The 21,637-nt window shown below is 43.0% G+C and overlaps 1 protein-coding gene across 4 annotated transcripts in view; it reads left to right on the top strand.

The window, feature by feature from the left end:
- LMO1 (LIM domain only 1) overlaps nucleotides 1-21,637 on the top strand; it is a 66,480-nt gene that overhangs the window by 26,186 nt on the left and 18,657 nt on the right. The gene's annotated exons all lie outside the window — the stretch shown is intronic.

Raw genomic sequence — 21,637 nt, 5'->3', positions numbered from 1 at the left:
ATCTGTGGTGGGATTAAATTCTGGTCCCCAGATCTCAGGTCTGAACACTATATGCTGAAGGGGAAAAAAAATAAAAATTAACTTCATGGGATTCAAGCTTCAGTACCATACCCAAGGGCAGATCAGCATGGGTGCTGGCTGTCAGTCTGTTTCCAGTTTAGTTTAAGATTTTGTGTTATACTGTGTCAAATGCTAATCTGGCTAAGGCTTTCTGTATTGCTCATGCAATTTAATATGTCATCCTCACCTTCCCCCTTGCTGGATTTACTGTACTGTATAATAGGTATTATGGCAAAGTGGTTTTCCTCTGGAATAGAGAGAAACAATTTGGAAACAACGCACAAACCAAATGAAACACATCTACTGGAAGACTGGTTGACAACAATGTTTAAAAAATATTAGCAAGGAGATATGCAATAAAGCGCATATGGAAATGTTAAAGTAAACTGGGTCTTTGTGTATGGGAGGAGATACGAGGTAGTCACCTAGTGGGGGAAGAGGAGAAGGGCATGTGTGGGTTGGAAGCGGGGCGTACTGGTTTTTTGGTGAGTTTCGGGCATTACTGGCTGTAAGTTGGAAGAACTGATACAGAGGTAAACAGAAGTTGTGTGGAACCTGCCATTTTAAAATGTACTCAGAAAAATATTCCTAACTAGTTAAGGGTTTTTTGACATTGTAGTCTTTATTGTACATGACTGATCAACTAGTGTTTAGTCTTCTCCTGGGTCTTGGGTGGTTTTGGCTGGTTTTGCAGAGGGTTCCCCATGGGAACAAGATCCGAAGAGGTGGCAAGTGTAGCATTGCTCCTCTTTGTGCCACAGTCCGGTGCAGAAGGCTCAAATGGGCTGCTTCGTGTTGATAGCAGGGCTGTGTTTGCTCAGCAGGGCAGCAGTGGGGTGCTCGCAAGCACTCAGCACCTTCAGCCCTTGGTGGCCGTCCTGCAGGACGTGCCGGAGAGGGAGGTGATGGTGTGTGCTGGCACAGAGCTGGGAGATGGGAGCCCCTGCTGTGAGCCATGGGCAGCTGAAGGGCCCCCAGGTGAACTGCTAGGCAGCCCCCGGCCGGGTGTCTGATGCCCTGACTGGCTCTGCCTCGCCTGAGGTGCTTGGCGTGGAGGCCGTGCCTTGCTCTTGCTTGAGACTGCGTGGCCAAAAGGCATGGTTTGATGTGTGAAGAGAGGAAGAGCAGAGACCTTCCCAAGCACTGTGGCAGAGCCCTCCTCCTGTTTGCCCCTCTGCCAGCTGTGGTGCCAACCCACTGTCTGTGCTTCACCTGGAGCTGCAGCCTTTTACCTTTCTGCACCTGAGGAACACGTCCTGCTTTACACCTCCATCTTCCCTACTTCTTTCAGACATCTGTGTGGCTTGGCTCATCCTGCCTCTTCAAAAGATGGAAATCTTCATTTCTCCCTCCATTTTTGAAGAACTGAGATTCTTGAGTCCTTGAAGCATTTGACTTGCCCTTTGCTACGCTGCCTTTGCAGCATCCCTTTTATATAATCACCGCTGCTTGCAGTATTCTGTAATACAGCCCCACTCCTCTCTCTAATAGACTGCTATGATGTCCATGACTTACATCCCTGAATTTTCATTACTGCTACAAAGACTTTTATGCACTTTAAAAGGGAACAGATGGATTCTTCCCTATTTTGGAAGAGATCATTCGTGCCTGTCCACCTTCTCAAGTTCACCTATTTTCATTACTTTAACTTAAAATGATTTGTGGAGTCTTCTGAGCTCTCAAAATTAAACTGGAGCCTGAATAAGATTTGAACCTAGATTTTCTTCATCTAACCTAAAGTAGATGATAGCTTCAAGGGAGGACCTAGAGAATAGTTCATTTTGGTTATAGTTCAAAACAGTAGTCAGTCTATTCTTTCCCACTGTGCTCTTTCAACATTGCTCCAAGGAGGCTCACAAAGAGCCCTTCTGTGATTGAAGTGGGAACAAAGTGCTAATTGTTAAATTATCTTTTGCCCCCCAAAACCTAAGGAAAATCATCTGAAAGACGTTTGTTGCATACGGAGTATTTCTATCTCCATCCAGTGTCAAGTAATCTGTTTTAGAAACCCTTTATGGTCTGTCCTTGGCAGTTCTCACTAGGCTTTTGCACTCAAACAATATGGACTCTAGCAGGTAGCATTTTTGCCAAATGACCTCTTCTCAATACCAGGATGTTCAGAAGTTGGCCTTTCTCATCTTTTTCAGAACTACTAAAATAGGAGGTGAAGGGCAATGTACTAGCAATAGGGTGAGGATGCACTAAGATCTTAGACCAGAAGACAATCAAAATACTGGTTTCCAAAGAATTGAGTAAGTGGTGAAGAGCATGGTCTGATACCTGGGCATCGTATCTAGCAGCACTTCTCTCCGGAAACAAATGACGCAAACTTACAAGCGCTGGTCTTCTGCTGTGGCAGAGGTTAATTATACGAGTGGTTCTGCAACTTGCAGGCTTTTTCTTCTGTGCTCCTCTCACATTTGCCTTTCTGACGTGAACTGGAGTAATATGCTCAATTTATGTGTCTCTGTCTGATTTTGGTTAATTGTAGTAGTAATTACTGATTTCGAACCCTTGACCTGCTTTTTTAATCGCATTTTTTAAATGATCTTTTTGTGCCATTCTAGAATTTGGTGTTTGGTTTTTAATTTAGATAAATTATGCTAAAGTGTTCATGAGAGAGCTGCATGCTAAGGTCAAAAGCTTTATCTGCGCAGCACCATTTACTTTAACCTATTTTAATAATCGTAGCTGCTTTCTTTAATGGGTAGCTTTTGTCTCAACTATGCTAAATCTGTCCTGTTTAGACCAGGCTGCTGATGTAGCAGTAAAACAAAGCACTGTGGAGCGGCCCTGAGGCTTCAGGATCACCGCCTGCGTCGGGGAGGTTTTGGGTCCGGGTTTCCCTCCTAGCACGGCTCCAGCACGCCCAGCCCCACAGCTCCCCTAAGCTGCACCTCTGCAAGGCGCCCAGAGACAGGCCATGGGTCTGTGGTGTTCAGCGGCCACCCCGCGCCGTGTCTTCAGCATCCCGCCGTCAGTTTAGCTGCGCTCGCACCTCGCCGACCTTGTTTGAAAGCCTTTCCCTCCCCTGTTCCCCGCAAGCAATAGGGAAATGTCCTTTACTGCTGGTGGTGGCCAGGGTCCCTCGTTATGCTGATTGCACCACGAGCACATGTGAGCCGTGGGAGAGCTGTTTGGGATGGCCGTAACATCAGCGGGGTGAGCACCTCCCTGTCTTAGGCTGCTGCGTCCTCTGAGCTGAGGAGGTTTCGAGGGGAGATGGCGCTTCATCCCACAGCAGAGCACTGGCCGGACGTCGTCGTGAATGGCAAGGACTCGTTGCCAGCCTTCTTGTGGTGGGAGAGCTCTCAACGTTTTCAGAAAGGATATTTTTATTATCCCTCTGGTCTCTCCAGACATAAAAAAGGATATACTCATGTTTGTGGCAAACTGCGCTAGATTTACGCAGACCGGTTTTCCTACCTTTCTCTCCTCCTCCTTTTGCTTTCGATGGGGAAAGTTTAACAGGGTGTGACGTTTTCAAACTTGGAAACAGGTATTAAAGAGCAATTAGCTGGCTGGCCTCTCTGGATAAAACAGAGAAAGCTTGCCAAAGATATTCTTGTCTTTAAACATTTGTACAAATCTCTTGTCAAATATAGAAGTAATTGCCTTTTCCCCTCTTTCTTTTTCCTCTCTCCTCAACCACTTTCAGTCCTGCATCTGGTTTAATATAATGGGTGTTTGCATGAATGGCTTAGTTAGCCAGAGTGGTAATAAAACACTTTAAATTTATTGTGACATTTGGATTTAATTAAAAAGTACACACTTAGAAAAGTAAAACATAATGTGTAGAGGGAGTCAGGAAGGTTTTTCTCCTTTTCTTCCAAAAAGCTAATTAGAGTTGTATTTTAAATTGTTTATGTGCTGCTAATCATCGTAATAAATCATTTATACGGAGAAAGACACACTCTAATGTGCTTGTGTAACTGTTTATGCTCTCAAGTTTCTATCGTGAACAAATTGATCTGGAAGTGAATTTATTAACCACTAGGGAAGAAATCATTAGTGCTTTCTCTAAATATTCCCCAGGTACACTTTTATTATCGTAGTTTACTGTTTTAACTAAAAGTAACGTTACAGGGCCTTGGTTGTAATTATAATGCAAATTGACTTTCCGTCACTTTAAAGGAGGGAAAACTGCCTTTTTGCTGGTAATATATATCTATGTCATATATGCCAGGGAGCCTCACAGCTTTCAAAGGTGTTTTGCTAAACAAACTGTAATCTCGTGTTTTCAGAGGAACTAGTTATGGGGGCTTCATGGAAGTTTTAAAATAATCCAGTGGAAAGTTTCATCTCTTCAATCTAAGGATTTTAGGACAAGGTAAGCATAGCCTGTCACGTTAGATCTGGCAGCACACTTACACTTATACAGCAACTTGATGCTTTCAGACTGCTGGAGACCACTCAAGATCGCTTGGAGATGGCTGAGGTTGCTGGTTCCCTGTCAGTGGTGAAGACATGGATGCAGAGATTTTCACGTGGAAAATCAGTAGCAGAACTGCAATTACAGTCTGAGATTTTCTGGTTTGTGGTGCTGTTCTTAAGCCAAACTGGGGAGCTGCTGGCATCCCAGCTCTTCCCAAGGATTTTTTAGGTGGGCTTGTCCTGCAAGTCTGGAGGTGGTCGCAGTGCCACGTGTGAGGGTGTAGGGAGCCGCGGTCCATGGGGATTTGCGGCCGCTGGCTGGGGCTGAGGAAGAGCTTTCATATTTGGAGGTGTTGCTGAATTAGTTTTCAACACCCGTACTTTCCCCGTGGTAGTAAATTGCTTTTCCCACCCTGCCCAAGAAACAAAATATGACCATCGAAAGCTCCAGTTAACAGGTTTTGTGGGTGCTTTTTAAATTTAGCTGCTATTATTTGTGTACTGAATTATTTATTTACAGGTCTAACATCAGCCCACCAGGCAGGAATACCCGCAATATGTTGATTTATATAGCTGAATAGATGGTTAGGCATTTTTATTTGAAGTCTCAAAAGTGAACTACAGTGTAACTTGATGAGGAGGTTTCATTTTCTATGGGATATTCTTAATTTAAAAAAAAACCCAAACAACCAAACAAAAAAACCCAACAATCAACCCACAAAACTAACCAGTGTTCCACTTTCTGGTAAAGCAGTCTGCAGCTCTTTCCAGCAGAGAAAGAAGAGTCAATGTGAGTAAAATTGTTCTTTTTAATACATATATTATTTGGAGGAGGTGCCTTAAAAAGGAGCACCGGGAGGATGCACGTGGAGTCGATGAGAGGCAGCTGCAGAACACGGTGGCACCAGGAGAGCAGCGCAGAGGGATTCAGTTGGGACCAGAAGCAAGGACTGCTCATGCCTTCACGCAGGAGCTTTTCAAAATCACTTGTTGTGGAAGCTGCAAAGCACTGTGCTGAACTGCCTCTGGTATTTCAGCTTGTTTCTCCTGCAAACTCTTACTCTGGCAGCATGTGTGGTCCCACCCTTCCCATTTAAATGTTCAGAGTCGGTCCCCTCGTGAGCTGTCTCCGGCGCTCGGTGGAGGTGTATTCACTGTTTAACAATTCACATCAGCGTTTCTGCGGCTGAGAGTGTTTGAAGGATTTGATGGCTGATGTGTATGTGCACGTACATGAGAAAGACCTCCTTTTGCCTCGGGGAGTTAGGCACTGGGATAGTTTTGGGCCTTAAGTATCTGCACTTTTATTTTTACTGGTTTTTTTTTTTAATATGTTCCTTAGCTGCTTATGGTTGAGTTAATGTTATTCTTTCTCTTTAACACTAGGGACGTTCAAAAGTGACAAATGTTTGTGTATCAGTCCCAGCCACACGCACACCGTGCCACCAGCAACCTGTGGGCACGTGAGTATGTGTGAAGATTTTATTGGTGCTTCAGTTACACAAATGTCACTGAAGTGGCTTTCCGTTTCTAGATTTCTCCCCAAATAGTTTTCTCTCACAAGATCAAGATGTTTATTCTCTGTCTCCTTTTAGACAATATTTCTGACATTGTTGGTTTAAAATCCAGTAACATTATACACATTTTGCTTGCAAAGTGTGAATTTTTTTGAGACTTCTAGCTATTCATTTTTTCCAGAAACCTACTATACAGTGTTCTGCCACATTAGGTTTCCCTAATAATCCATGGGAGGATGTGATCAAGATCTATTACTGCCTCTCAATGTGGACGTCACCGAATTCTGTGAAGGAGCTGTAGTGGCAATTCGCTTTGCTGTTTGCAGGCACTTAAATCTGTATTTGGAAGGCCTTGCTGTACTAACAAGGCTTCAGAGCTGTAAGGAATCAAAGGATGTCTTGTGTCTTCTAGAAAGTGTGGATTTTTTTTGTCATCTTTAGATCCTTTTATGGCCACTTTCAGACCGAAATAAGAGGCCTTCAGTCATTTTGTATTCTGCTGAATCTGACACTTAGAAATGTAAACGTGTCTATCAGAATGCCATTAATTGAGAATAATAAATGTCCCTTTATATGCAAAGTCTTTATATAGAGGTGACTCCTGCTGTGATTCCTGAAGGCATTTTTCCTTCAAAGCACAAATATATCAGCACTTAAAGCAGCATTTGATATCCTCTTGCCATTCCCGCGGTCTGAGCTCTGCTTTGCCGTGGCTTATTTTTCTTCTGTCGACACTTTACAAGGTGTGCCGTATCCAAATGTGGACCTTCTCTGCAGAAGTGTCCGTTAATTAATGGAACTGAAAAATAACCATTGGCAGTTTTATAGAAAGCCCCAGAATTCAGAACTGGCTTGTCCTTTGGCAAACAGAGGGAGAGGGAAAGGGACCAGTGCAGCCACGTAATAAATGGAGTTAATGGGAACAAAGTTGGTGTCCATTTGCCCCAGTGGAGCCGATGAGGACAAGTTGTTCTCTGCCACCGCTTGCTGTATAAGAACAGCTTTTGTGCGCAGTCTGCTCGTGCAGTTTTGGGCTTGTGTAAAAGTGTTAAAGCATCTTGAATGATACAAACTGTATCTGCAAGCTACTTAAATATGTAGCCTTGGAGAACCAGGTCTGTAGGTTCTTAAGTAGAGGTCTAGAGCTCAGGTGTGTAGTGGCCTGGTAAGATTTCATACCTCCTGTTCAAGCTTCATTTTGTCTCATTCCTTGTTAAAAATTCCTTGCAGCTGGGCAAGAAATTACCCAGATTGATCCTTCTACTTGTAAGACTTTCAAGACGTCATCATCCCGAAACAGGGGGACAGTGACTCATGTGACGTGGCAGGAGCTTGTTCCTGGGTGCACAAGAGTGGTTCTGGTCTGCGGAAGCACCAGGTGAAATTGCCACTTCACGGTTTAGGATGAAGCTATTTGTGACAAGTAAAAGTGAGCAATGATTTTAATATATTAAGATTCTGTAAGAGGTGGGGCACAGGATTGCTCTGATTTGATCATGTGGGATGGGAAGAAGTGCTCCCTTGGTTTAACTCTTCACTGCCCTCAGAAGGGGGTAACGTGCAGGTACCCACACTGATTCAGACCTTAAAAGGGTGACATATAGTGTTGCAGTGCATTGGTTCAAGTAAAGCCACCAAGTGGAGCTGTGATGAAGCCACCCATGAACTGCATATCAAAGACTGATTGTTCTCTGGTATTTATAATGCAGAGCATCTGTCTTAAATGCTAGCTTCCAAAATATTTCTCTGTGCGCTGATAATGTGACGCTAACTGTGGGATGCAGCTGTACTATTTTCTATGCTCTATAACAAAAATAGGAGCTCAGGGGTATGTTAGTGTGATAATACATTAACATAAAGTACACCTTTTTCCTGCAAAAATAGGCATTCCTCCCACCACAACTGAGGAGCAGGGAGGATATGGTCTGTGGAGGTTTGCATATTGTACTGCAAGTGTATTTTGACACTAGAAACTGAAGAAATGGGAAACTAGATATGTCTGGGGAGTAACTACTAATCTAAGTGTCAGGTTTGATACTGGCAGACTCTGTGGAACCAGTAGCTCAAATCTCTGGAGGGCTGGCGGAGCCCTTGACCTTCGTAGTGGGAAATGAACTGTTGTTATTGCTGAGGGTTGATCTCGGAGAGAGGTACGGGCAAATCTTAAACATGAAAGTGATGTCTGTTTTGCATAGGTGCAAGATGTCTCAGAGCACTAATACATAAGAAGGGTTTCCCCTGATTTTCTTGGCCGTTTAAACAGTGCTGTCTGCATGCTGTCTGTTGTCTTCACTCCTCTCTGGAGATGGCCGTGTTTCATCCCTCCAGCTGTCTATGGTTGCCATGTGCGGTTCTCTAGGCAAAAGATATGCAGTGTCAGCACTGGAAGCGTATTTTTAAAAATCAAATTTTCTGATTGCTCAGGCTGTAGGAATAATATGTGGTGGAGCTCATTTAAAAAAAAAAAAAAAAAAGTAAATATTTTGGAGGTACCGGATTCGTATTGTTGGTGATATCATATAAAAGTGACAAGTTTTTGCTTCCCAGAGGTCAGCGTGTCAGTTGTGAAACCAGCTGTTGGCCTTTGAACACAAGATGTGTCCATCACTTGAAGTTGGCCAGCTGTCCTGTTGACAGACTGGATAGAGCCTAGCAAGTCTGATGTCAACCCAGCACCATCTTCGTGGCAGTTCGTTCAGGGAGAGGCTGAGGGAATTGGGTTTTCCAGCCTGGAGAGGAGAAGGCAACAGGGAGGTATCACAGCCAGGGGGTTCAGAGACAACTGAGCCAAACTCTTCTCAGAGGGAAGCAGAGGCTCTCACCTGGGAGAGGAATTTGTGCCAGGCATTTCCATTGGAAAACACCCCCTGCCCCAGGCAGCTGCGGGCAGGGGCAGGCAGAGGCACGGTGGGATGAGCGGTGGGTGACACAGTGATGGTCCCACTACAACGCCGGGAGGAGAAACTGGCTCTCAGCTTCCTGGGCTGCGTTGGCTTTCAGCACAGATCTGCCGCTCCTCTGGTGTTGCCTGATGGACTCGTTTGGGACTGGGGCCACATTTCAGCTGTGGTAGGTTTAGGAATGAAGTGAAAATAAGGCTGAACCTGCATAAAAAGTGAGAAGTCTCTGGAGAAGTCTTCTGCTGCTTAATTCTCTGAAAGCAGGGTGGCAATTGCACACCTGGCAGTTGCTGTGAAATTGTTGCAACAGATAACCAAAAATGGGATAGATTTTTTTACTTGAACTTCGGGGTGCCTGAAATGCAGATATCTGGGTTTTTTACCCAATTCCTGTTTGTAAGCAGTTCAGTTAAGGACTCAAATGGATCTTGGGTTTTGCAAATACTCATTCACATGCTTCCATTAGGTATTAGATCCAGAACAGATGTTGTTCTTCCTTATCAGATTTTTGGTTCACTGTGAATCAGGAGTAAGTACACTAGTGGTGTATAAAGATGAAGCAAAATAAAGATTTCTATATGCACATTACCACTTCAAGTATTGTTGGCACTCAAAAAAAACCAAACCCAACCAAAAAAAAAAAAAAAAAACCACCACAAAAGACCTCCTAGCACTTGAAGTAACTAATTACTCATCTTACGCTTTGCTGTAGAAGATCATGGCTTGCTTTAAAGTAACATTCTTTTTTCCTGCGCTTAGATAATTTAGACACTTCTCTGAAAAGAGGTACCACACGGAGTGCAGCAGAGTTGAGGTAGATTGGAGAACAGGATTAAATTTTGCATGTGGAAGCAATGAATGTAGGCTGTAGATAAACGACATGGGTTTAGAGCAATCATTGCTGCTACAGCTTGATTATTTTTCTCAGGGACAAGCGCTGTCTCTCTCTTTCCTTTGAAGAACTACTGTACTCATGTCTGCACCATATTTTATATCATATTTGTGCTGACTTCTGTTCTTCCACTTCCTATCTGCCTCTCTTTCTCACCCAAAAGTAGGATGCTGCGACCATGTAACTTCTGAGTCTTCAACAGTGGCAACAGGCTGCCACAACAGGTTGTGGCAAGGGCACCCTATGGCCTATGACAATACTCGTATCATGTACTTCGTGCATATAAAAGCATCTGTTCCAGAGCTTTAAAAACGAGGGTTACAGAGAGGCTGATGTGATCTTGGGAGCAATCAGAGCTAGGAATAATGGAGGGTTGTTCAGGAGCTCTTTAGGTTAATAAGCAAATCTTTGTAGCTGTTTCCTCGCTGAAAGGTGTACTGAGAGCGAGCTGGGATTGTTCCCTTGACCTGTGCAGCAGAGAAGAGGAAGGCATGGCAGGGCTGGAGACGTGTGCTGGCAAACCACAGCTTGCTTCTTGTGTCCCAGCTAGATAGCCAGCCATATTTCTCGAGTACTGCATTCGCTTTATGAAAAGGCGAGGCAGGGAAGGAAGGAATCTAATACAATTTGGAAGTAATAAGGTGGACTTTGCAGCAGCCCTGCCCTTAATGACTTTTTCTCACAAACCTGGTTTCCAGATATTTATAGTCTGTGAACTTTTTCTTGAAATATCAAAATATTTGTAGCTATTTTCTTTTTTTTTTCTTTTGAGAGGGAATAAATTACCTGGTGTCATTTGACACCAGTGGATATATTTCTTTCTTTGATAAAGAGCAAATTTTCTTTAGATTCAGTTTCTTGAACGCATAGCAAAATTGCATAGCATTGAGACGCTAGGAATTAATCTGAATAGCCAGTGTGAAGTAAAAATGCTCCCTCTGCTCTAATTGGCATGGCCCAGTGAAAGCCAGCTCTCAGGCTGCCTCCCTCGCTAGCTGCCCAGCCTCGTGGCAGATTGACATAATTCCCCTGTCCCTGGGGAACCATAATAGAGCATTCCCTCAAGTGCTCAAAATCCTGAAGGGAAATTAGGATCTCTCTCTCTCTTTTTTTTTTTTAAATTTTTTTTTTTATATGGGGTTTCTGGAGTGCTTATGTTCATCCAAAGGACTGTGGGCTATTAAATAGAGGGGGTTTTAAAGGTTTTTCTAATTGCCACACTTCCTCCCTCTCCTCTCTTTAAAGTGGCTTTGGACAGTTGCAGAACTTTGATTTTAAAATTGTCTAATCTCTTGAGATATCTAGGTAGGGAAAACTATTATAACTGAAAATGGCTCTGATTTTTTTTTTCCTTTCTTCCATTTTAATAGATATGTTTAGTCTACTTTAAAAGCTTTCTAGAGAACCTTTTATAACTGGCTAATTTAAGCTTGTCAGGTTTTAATTATAATCTCTCTATACACAAGTTAAGATGCTTAACGCTAGTGAAAAGTTCTGAATACAAAGCAAACCTGTGTCAAGTTGCAGAGCACTCTTACCCGTCTTAATTGCTTCTGGTCTGAACTTTAACCTTAACTCTCCCATCTGGCTTACACATTCCCTTCTCTCATCACAACCACTTTCTTTCTGTAGAGTGCTGAGGACCTGTCTTAATTCTGCAGGATTTTCAGTCCGGCAGAATCCTGCCATCAGGCCGTGGATGTTCAGCTCCTTCTTTATCCCACTGTAGCGTGAGGCACGTTGCTGGAGCGCAGCCCTGCTGCCCCGGGTAGCCCAGAGCGTGCCCGTACCCCTGCTAGAGTGGGACTGCTTGTGGATGATGGGGTACCTCAGCTATGGGGGAAGTGCCTTGGATCCCAAATGTCGTGACAACTTCTGTCTCAGGTAAAAATCTCTTCCTGACAGCATCAGTGGTGCTTTTTGTTTGCAGTTTTACGGATGTTTTCTTAGGTAGTTTATTCCTTTTTAGGACTGTTGTCTGCCTGATTTTCTAGCTATGACCCCAGCCTTTGTGGCAAAGGCCAGTTGCATCGTTTTCTTTGACAAGAATCAGTTTAATTCAAGCTTAGAAAATTAGCCTTGAAAATACTCAGTCAGTGCAGATTCCTTCTGGAGAGTGCATTTAAAAGTTTGAATCCAAAATTGATTTGGAAGTACTCTAATCTAAAATAACCCTGATGTTAGCATTGTTGTCTGCAACTCCTGCTAGCCCTGGCGTTCCGGTTCAGCACATTGGCAGACAGTTCCCTGATGCTGTGAAATTGAGACTCATCTGGAGATACAGACTTTTCTAAAAAGGATTGCAGGGCACTTAAGACTCCTTATTTCATTAGTTCAGTGAAGGAGTTCTTTTCAGCAGTCAGGAATCTCATGATGAGGTGGATGAAAACTGAGCAAATCAAGTGATAGAGACTCCCATGGAAATGGAGTGGAGGGAAAGCTGCTCAGTAAGTTTTTTTGGCCCGGAAACGCAGCATTTTTGGAGCTGGAGGTTAGCGGTTTAGAATTTCTTTTTAGTCTGAGTTTTCAGGCAGAGCATTAGTAGATATGTACCTGGGCCAGACTTCAGGAGGTACATTTCAGGAGGCTTTCCGTTCTGCACACTGGGCTAGATCAGATGATTTTTAATTTTTTTCATTGTTTTTAACCAAGTGTAACCATCAGCATCTTCATGTATGTTGGTGAGAATTAAATGGAGCATAAATAACTGAAGAGCAGACTTCCACTTTAAGGCGAATCTGTTGCTGCTTGAAGCAGTGGTAATGATCCAGAGGAGCAGGATGTACTGAGGAAGAGAGTAAAGTGTGAGTACCATCCAAAGTGCAGGCAGCAGGTCATAAATTCTTGTAGTCGTGGTGGTCTGAAATTCAAGGAATAGGATTAGAGAGCTACTGTAGGTTAATGAAAATGGCTCCCTTAGGATCAGCTTGAATTCAACTCAGTGGTCAACCGTAAGAAGAGGAATGTCTTGTGCAATTCCAACTTCTCATCCATATTCTGAATACTGCGACACTCCTGAATGCTTAATAGAGTAGAATATACTCTGTTACGGTGTATTTCATATGACTTCTAAGATGCTTTAATGCAAACTAAATGTCATGGTAACTTGCCCCAAACCCTTAGTGCTCACTTTATTCTGGAATATATGGTGAATTGCAGCAGTGTTTTCAAAGCCTTTCTGGGGCATTTTGCAAAAAAAAAGAAGAAAAGAAACAAAAGAAGAAAAAAAAATAATCTTGCAATTTTACTTGGGTCTTTCCTGTTGTCCAGGGTAATAGTGCTCAAATCCTATCCCTCTACGTCACCTCAAAGGAACTCATTATACAATGAGTATACAACAGCTAATGCCAAGAAACCACTTTTAATTCTTATCAGCATAATTTCTTGTAAAGAAGGGTAGCATTAATGGCCAGCTGTGGCTTGTGAGCCCTGACTTAATCAGTTGTGAATAACGAAAATTAGTTTGAGGCATATAGTTACTAGCCAACTGCAGCTATAACAAATGTTTAATGAAGAGTGTTGCACTGGGGTCTGCATACCTTTCCCTGTGAATGAAAGGGGAAATGGTCCAGAGCAGGACTTTCTCTGTCCTAATTGTGGCAGTGAAATGGGGTAGAGTAAAATCTGTCTGTGGAAGCAAACTGTGGCTAAATAAGGCTTAAGCTAGACCTCAGAAAACAGAAGAACAGAAGCAATGAAAATATTTAGCCTCTGCTTTCTCTATCCTCATGGCGTTAAGAGAACAACTTTAGTTGATACTATTTGCAAGGTATGGCAAGTTCTTTCTGACAAACTTCACCCTGCCCTTTTTCTAGTATTGAAATATTAAACTGCCTTTTCCAGAGCAGTCAAATGAGAAGGGTGCTGTGCTCTCTGGGGTCAGGGTGAGATGGGAAGGATCCTTCCAATTCTTGGTGGGCTATACTTTGTATAAACGTCTGGGGTCTTTGTTAAACTTCATTCAAGGCCAGGATATCCAGGGACCTCCTGTAGTCTGAGCATCTGCATTACAGAAGTCATGGGCTTTTGTCTGGTCATCCTCAGACAGGAGCTGTAGCTGACCAAAACGCACTCGTGTCCTCTTTCTGTCTCCTGCTAGAAAGGGCAAGACAGTGCTGGCTTACCATCCCGCTCAAACTCTCCTCTGCCTCCCAGCCACCTCTGGGTGGGCAGAGGAGTTTGGAAGGGAGCAAAGGCAAAACCTTTAGGAGCTGGTAGTAGGACTTTCAAGGTAATTTCAGGCCCCTGAAGTCTGGCTAGGCATTGCTGTGTTGACTGCAGGTGTGCTCCAGATAAATCCAGTAAAGTTGCGCTAGATCTGACCGATGTTTGGCACCTCGTCTGAGACTTGTTCACGTACAGCTGAAGCTTACCAAAGCAACTGCACAAATTTCATGGCTTTCCTATGTTGCCAGCCTTTCGGGAGGTTGTATAGTGTCATTCAAAACTTCAGGGCTTGCAGGAGGTTAGGGTATTGTTTATATCCACAATGATACAAATGCCGTTTCCTAAATAAGTAATTATTTATTGGTTACTTGCGCAGTGATCACCAATGCAAAACTGAGATTGAGAGTCTCCACGCTCGGAGACTTAACACAGAAACTTGGAACTGTGACCACGTCAGCCCCTCTCTTATACAACAGGAAAAACATACCGCTTCGAAATATCTGGGAGGAGGGAAACAGCATGCTCTCTTAACCTTGTTTTTTCTTTGCTACTTTCATGAGACAAAATTCCAGTCTGCTTTATTTTTTAAGTCAGCAAACTGATTATATATTGCAAAAGATCAGTGTTTTCATGGGTGAGTAGTAATTACTGAGTAATGGCTTAAAACATTTCCTGAAGGAACATAAAGCTGTTTTTAAAAGTCAAGAGTACATTAAAAGGATTACCATGTAGATTTGATTTTTAGATAACACTAAAATGAATCCCAAATGGACTTATGAAAAGGGATGCTATCTCTTTAATGGAAAGTGCATGGTCTGACAGCTCAGCATGCAAATGGTCCTGCAAAGGACTGTCTGTTGTGTTTTTTCCTTTCAACAAGAAGAGAAGGAAATAGTTCTCCTTGCCCTTCTCCTTTCAACTTTTAATAGCAGATGGGTTGGTCTGGTTTTGCTAGGAAAGGGCTAGGTTTTGGGGATAACTGCATCTTTCTGAATCACTAGGGAGGTGTATTTCATGACTTGTAGGAGGTCAGCAGCAGTTGTATCTCTTACACGGATTGCATTAGGCAGAGGCACTCTGCATTCTTTATAGATGAATCTTTCTCATCTCTTGGAAATGAAGAAAATATGCAAATAAATTATAGCCCTTTTTAATTTATTGTACTAATCTTGTGCAGGGCACGAGCTTCAATGTTTGGCTTTGCAGTAAGTTTGGACAGGGGCAGGAGGGGCTGTTATTTTCATACTCCAATAACTTGCAATCACTATAGTGTTTTCTGTTTCAGAGTTGCCAGCACAACTTCCTGGTGATTGATGGTGTATAATATGCTTTTGGCCTGAGTAGGGTTTCTTCTAGAAACATTTAAAAGAGTATATTCATATTTCATTAAACACAGAGCACCAGGATTCCAAATTCTTTTGTGGTATTGCACAAATTATTATAGGCTCTGAAAGTCTTGAGAAATTTCTGTAAGCCTGTGAAAGCTTTAGATTGGATAGTCGTCATTGCCTGCATTAAGACCTGTGACAGATTGCTTCATCAGGGTACACAGAGCAGAACATCAAATGGCCATTTGGCAGTGGGCACTGAAATTCTATTAAGGTTGCCGAAAGCTTAGGTTGACATTGTATATGTCTGCAAAGAGGCAGAAGAAAAGATGATGATGATGATGATCGTGCAATGATATAGTTTTATTCTCCTTAAAATATTCACGTATATAGCGTACCAAATCTGTCAGGGTGATATTAATGTTTCACTGCTAAACCTGAGCTCTGCTATATCGCACGTCTTTGCGTGTGGCTTGAAACCTCAGTAGTAATACGTTAAACAGTGCATTTTAACTGGAAGATGAGAATTGTGTAGTATTACGCATGTGCCTGGAAATAACTGACTTGAGTTTTTACTTCTCCAACACTCTTTGGGATTTTTAACTTGATAGAGGGTTTTTCTATTGGATTTTTTTTCCTTTATGGAAGGGGGAGAGACAAAAACCTCCCTGTATTTAACAACGGTACATAGCTTATTTCCAGATGAGCTGAAAAGTGAGGGGTGAGTTGTGATCATTCGACTCAGAGACTCTCCTTCCATTGGTTTGCTTTGACACCCAAACCCCCCAATAAAAAACTTTGGAGCTTACTGTCTTTTCAGTGGCCACCTGCAAATCAGTGGAATATTGGGGGATATGGGGAGAATTCCAGGCTAGTCATGCCTCATAATAATTTTCTCATCTGTGATGTTCTTATATTGATGGAAAGGTAGTGTCTGCATTGTCAGATTTTTTTCTACTTCAGACACTGAAGGAGGGAACTGGCAACCTAAAATCAGGACCTTTTCCAGACTGTAGGACGCTAAATTGTGACTAATCGAGAAAACTTGATCAGAGTGTTCTCAGACAAGGTCGAAGGTGGAAGAAATCTGCATGTCTTTTTACTGTTCCCAGGGCTTCAAACAGTAAAAACGGATTTTATTGAAACACTACATGTGCTAAGAATAAGCTTTGGACATATGCCAAATATGAAAAATTAAAGCTCAAACAAGCATATTTTATGAGCACAGGGAAAACGTTGCTTACCGGAATGATTTATGGAAATTGTTTTGCAGCAACAATTATTACGGTTTACATTCAGTCCTGCCGCCATGAGTTCCTTTATAGCTACAGGTTGTCCTCTGGTAAGAGCAACTCCGTAATAGAGAGTCTTAACACAGGTACTGGAAATCTCAAAACTTTTGGGGAAAATGAAAATCTAGATTCTAACCCTAAACCTTGTGTCCTGAATCAGGACCTACCTTAGTACAGATTCAAACAATGCGAATTATTATTTTGGGTATCTTGGTCTTTCTGAGCAAATGGCTAGAAAATGGGGTCTTTGCATGTGAGACTGGAGGGGGGTTAAGCCGCTCATGAAGCTTTGGGTCACATTTAGGCAGCTGAAACTGCTAGAGGACGCTAGACTCTAAAATATGTTCGCTAAAGCTTGTTCTGAACTGTAGGGCCAAAAAAATTGCTGTGTTATTGGGAGGAGGACTATAGCACAGTTAAAATAGAAGTACTGATCAAAATGTTTTTTCTCCTATTAACTGCCTTCTCCAACTACTTTTTTGCCATGCTTGGGAAATGTGTTCAGTGATGATTCAGAAGAAAGAATACCACAAATGAATTGCTAAAGCCACTGTAAAAATCACCTGCTGTATATTGCAGTATGAAACTGGAAATGAGAAAAGATTGTGGTTACTCAATGAATAATTTTGATGAATGGTCTAAGGCTTGTTCATAAGCATTTAGTTGCAAGTACTTGGTGTTCCAAATGTAATGTTTTAATTGGATATACAGATGACATGATGAGTTTCACCTTGCTGGCCATAATTCTTCAAATGAAATTCTTGGTGAAGATGCCCGCAACGGTGTACTCTCGGTTCAGTGGAAGTGCATGGTTTAACTTGTTTCACAGGGTGTAATATTCATAGAAGGTGAGTAATACAATACTGGGAACACAAAGTGAGTTTCTTTTTAAGGGAATGAAATTCACTGCATCTTTTTGGCAATGACTGTCTGCATTTACTTAAATGGGTGATGCAGGGCTCTAATGCTTTTAAATGATATCAGATCCTCTGATAAAAGACGTAAGACTGCAGCTTATTTATTGTGATGAGACAGGAGTTAATAAGATTACTCCTACTCTTCAGTTACTTTTTCATCTTTTGCAGCCAAATGCTGGGGTTTTTGTTAGCAGGCAAAAGGAGGTCAGCTCATTTAAAGAGTGTTGATGCTAGAAATAAACATTTTTTCCCCTCAAGTGGAACTCTGAAACCTAGGCTCAATTGCCCAACTGCTAAAACTCTGATCTTTAAACAAGAATTGCTTTTAGCACTGGAATGCTGCATCCCTGTAATAATCACTTATGTAAATTACAAAACAAAACCCACCCAAAAAAAACCCTTAAAAAAAAAAAAAGAAGAAAGAAGAAGTGTAACATAAACCTGCAGTAATTCTGGTTTTTGGCAAAAGGATTGTTCAGAAATGTGGTAACCGTGTTTGAAAGGCACTGCTCAAGCAAGAATTTGTGGTGGAGAATAAAAACATAATTCCAGTACTATGTTGTGCAAGGTGCTGTACAACTGCATGGGAAGCACCGTGCTGGAGTGGTTGTCACTAACCTTTCAGAGAGTAGATGTAATTTGTGTGTGTGTGTAATCTGCTTTGTTGTTGAGCAAGCTTTTATGGTAAAAGTAGCTAATCTCAGGAAGAGTTTTGGGCTTTTTGTTGTTGTGGGATTTTTTTTTTAAACAGCAACAACAAAAACCACCAAAAAACTTGCAGAGGGAAAGAGTTAAAGCCATCTGCCTGAAAGCATTGTGTAAAACATACACACAATGTTGGGGAAATAAGCCAATTATGTGTGCTTCACAGAAGGTGGGGGACTGACCTTTGTGTATAATTAGTTCTTTTATTTAAAGCAAAGATTTTGAATAGAATAACTAATTAGCTGTCATAAATGGCAAATTGAAGATTTTGGCCAGATTCCTTGGGGAGTGTGGGAGGACGTCCCTCCTCCCACCCTGTACTGTACGCTCTCCCTCTCCTCATTAGGGTTGTTTTTAGTTCTCTGCAGTGGTAATGAGGAGTGCAGCAGCGGCACTTCTCGGAGCCCCCTCTAACAAGGCGTGAAATGCAGGTGGAGGAGAACTGCCTTCAGCCCCTGCCGCTTTCGCTCGGCACATGTGGGTGCAGCGGAGGGCTCGCGTGGGAGAGCCGGGAGGCCGAGGGGGGCTGCGGGAAGTCGGAGGGGGGGTCTGAAAAGTCCTGGTGATATCACTTGTGTTTTATGCTCTGGACTCGACTGTATAAAATACAGGCAAGCTGCAAAGCCTTGAGGCATATATCATTAGCCAGCAGTCCCGCATTACTCTTTCAGACCAATTAACCTTTAGAGTTGCATTAGAGAAATTAGGTGGTGAACTTCCATGCTTTCAGAGGGGACCGGTAGCTCTCTTGCAGACCAGAGCACTGTGGAGCTGTACGCCATAGGACCATTGCAGATAACTGTTATTTAAAAGGTCTACCATTTATAAAAAGTTCCCAGGCTCTCTTGGAAATGAGTCTTTATGAACAGTGCCCTTAGAGGAACTGCAGCTGATTGCCATGTGAATAGAAATATCAGTAAAATGGCTTAGAAAAATTTAGAAGTGTACTTAGTGGACACTTGTGTTATAAAGCCAGCTGAATAATTTTACAGAAAGACCCCGACTGAGAAGATACAGGCTGATTAAAGCTAGTTTGTCCGACTGTGAATAGAGGTAAAGTTTAGATTACTCACTACAATAACAGCCTCTTTAGACACAGCCATAAATTTCAGTATGTCCAGAGGTGGTGTCTATAATTTTTTAATGTGCATTGGAGCTCCGAGCACTCAGAACAGGTTTTGTTTTGTATTTACCAGCAGCAAGTCTATTAAGTTGTAAAGGACAAAGAAGAGAGTGTAGGTAGCCAAAAATAGAAAGGCTTATCTACAGTTTCTAAGAAAAGATAGCAATGGATGGCTAGCAACAGGAGAGGAGAGAGCACAACTTGACAGTACTTTCAGAATTTGGTAATCAATCAGCATTCCCTTTGTGGTCACATATTTAGACGGATGAGTGTCCAGCTGTTAATTTTTCTACTTCTGCTGCGCTACTTCTCGCCCACAGAGCACGCATGGAATTTGTTGAAGGTGAGCCCTTTGTTTCTTGACAGACACCATGTGCCCCTGATCAAATTGAACTAGGTGTCTTGGCATTTTTTGGTAAGTACTGAGGGAAAATCTACATAGAAAACTGAAGCAACATTGCAGTTCTGCAATGGGAAAATTTCCAGAAAGAGCGAGCAGTTCTGCAGATGGTTTCTACCTGTAAAGCCCCAGCTTTGGGGTTCGCTGGAAGGGAGGCAGGAGGAAAGTGGGGTTTGGTGTTGGCTGTGTCCTCTCTCTGCAAGCCTCCGACCACGAAAGGGGTTAAGCTTCTGAGATGCTGCTCTCTCGTTGCTTGGAAATGACATGGCAAGCATGCGAGGAACCCTTGCTGATCAAGTTTGGCAGTTTTTGAAATTTTGTTTCACGCCTTGCCTGCTGTGTCAACTCACCAGCTAATTGCAGCTGCAACTTTCTGTAGTGGTGTGTGTGCTCCGTGCAGACCGGTTGGTTGGGATGTCGGAGGGAAGCCTCGCAGACCAAAATGTAATTTCAAAACACTGAACCTGACCAGCAGAGGCTGACCTTGCTCGTTATTATCTGAGTGGGAATAGCAGCTTTGAACATCATATGATCTCTGAAAATGGTACCTTTTTTCATTAGAAAGCCCCCTGCTGAACACTGACCAAATACATAGCTTTTTTTCCTTGCTTAAGGTACTGTTTAAAAAAATATATATATCTGTTCTTTTGCTAGTTATTAGAAGAAAAATCAAAGTGTTATATTCCCCTTATTCACAGAAGCCTCTCCTAAGACAATGGTGTGCTTGCAGTAGTGGGGAACTGAGATGGCCGTGGTGAGTGAGGGCTGCCAGGGCCACAGATGGAACAAGAAGTGCCGCCACAGCCAGCATTCAGCCGTTCGGGTCTGCTTGCCACCTCAGGAGCCCCTCCTAACCTGCCAACCCACCCTTACCGCTCAAACCGACCTCTCCTAATGGTCCAGCCAGGGTTTGGTCCCCGTGCAGCTGCCCTTGCGCTTGACCATGCTGCTGAGTGGACCCCTTGCTGTGGGTGAGGGCAGCTGTGTCTCCGAAAGGGCACGGGTTTCAAAAGCACTTGAGGGGCCTGGGAAGTCCCGTTTGGCTGAAGATCTTGTGTTTCTGAATCAAGATGATCTCAAACCCATCCTATGCAGCAGTTCTCTTGCGAGGGAGTTTAAGGGGCTGCGGTTATCTGGACTCTGCATTTTGAAATCTGCAGCACCTCCAGATGCCAGGTCCTCAAGTTACTGAGATGAACCTTGCAAGAGAATTGTATGATGACACCCCTGTGTAAGAAATCCTCTTCTGCCTCGAAGGGTATGCAGCTCACATTTACAGAGCCTGTTTGGGGGGGTGGGTAGTGACTCGCTGGTGTCTAGGGCTCCTATCTTAAAATACAATTCACACATCTAGGTCTTAGTTTTCATAGGTGCGAACTATTTTCTTTCATCACTGGTACTGATCTTACACAGTTTGCAAATGGAAATTCATGTATGCGCCCTTCTTTGCCTCAGAATAAGGCAGCCTCTTCTCACGATGTGCTGTTTTCCTTGCATGGAGTTGGAGAGAACATGAGGCTTTAAGCTTTCTAAAAAAGAAATTACTCGAAAAGTAAAGCTTCTCTTTGCTCCTGAAATGTATTCGGGGGGGGGGGGGGGAAGTGCTGTGTCCAGAACCACGGGGCCACTTCCCTCATTCTCGTAAGAAACTCTCACCAGGAGCACAGGACTTCTGCAGCCTGACCTCCAGCACCCGCAGTATATTACACTTCTGACACTTCCCTGCCAAATGTGTGGGTGTTTCTCTGTGGCTGCATACGTAGAATTTCTCTCAGGAGCGTTACGGGTTGCGTATGTGGCAGTCAAACACAGATTTAAGTTTTCACTTTGTTATTGCATATTTGTCACTGGCGTCAAAAGTTTGCTTGTATTGACTTTGCAAGCGGGTTTCGAGTGTGCCGCAGCAAAGAGCAGGAGGGCTCTTTAAGCCTTAAGAGTTTTTGAATGTTACTTGACCTGTCT

This window comes from Balearica regulorum, chromosome 5 (genome assembly GCF_011004875.1).
Source record: "Balearica regulorum gibbericeps isolate bBalReg1 chromosome 5, bBalReg1.pri, whole genome shotgun sequence".
Lineage (NCBI taxonomy): Eukaryota > Metazoa > Chordata > Aves > Gruiformes > Gruidae > Balearica > Balearica regulorum.
Note: the sequence above shows the minus strand (reverse complement) of the source record. Positions and strands in the feature narration are given on the sequence as shown.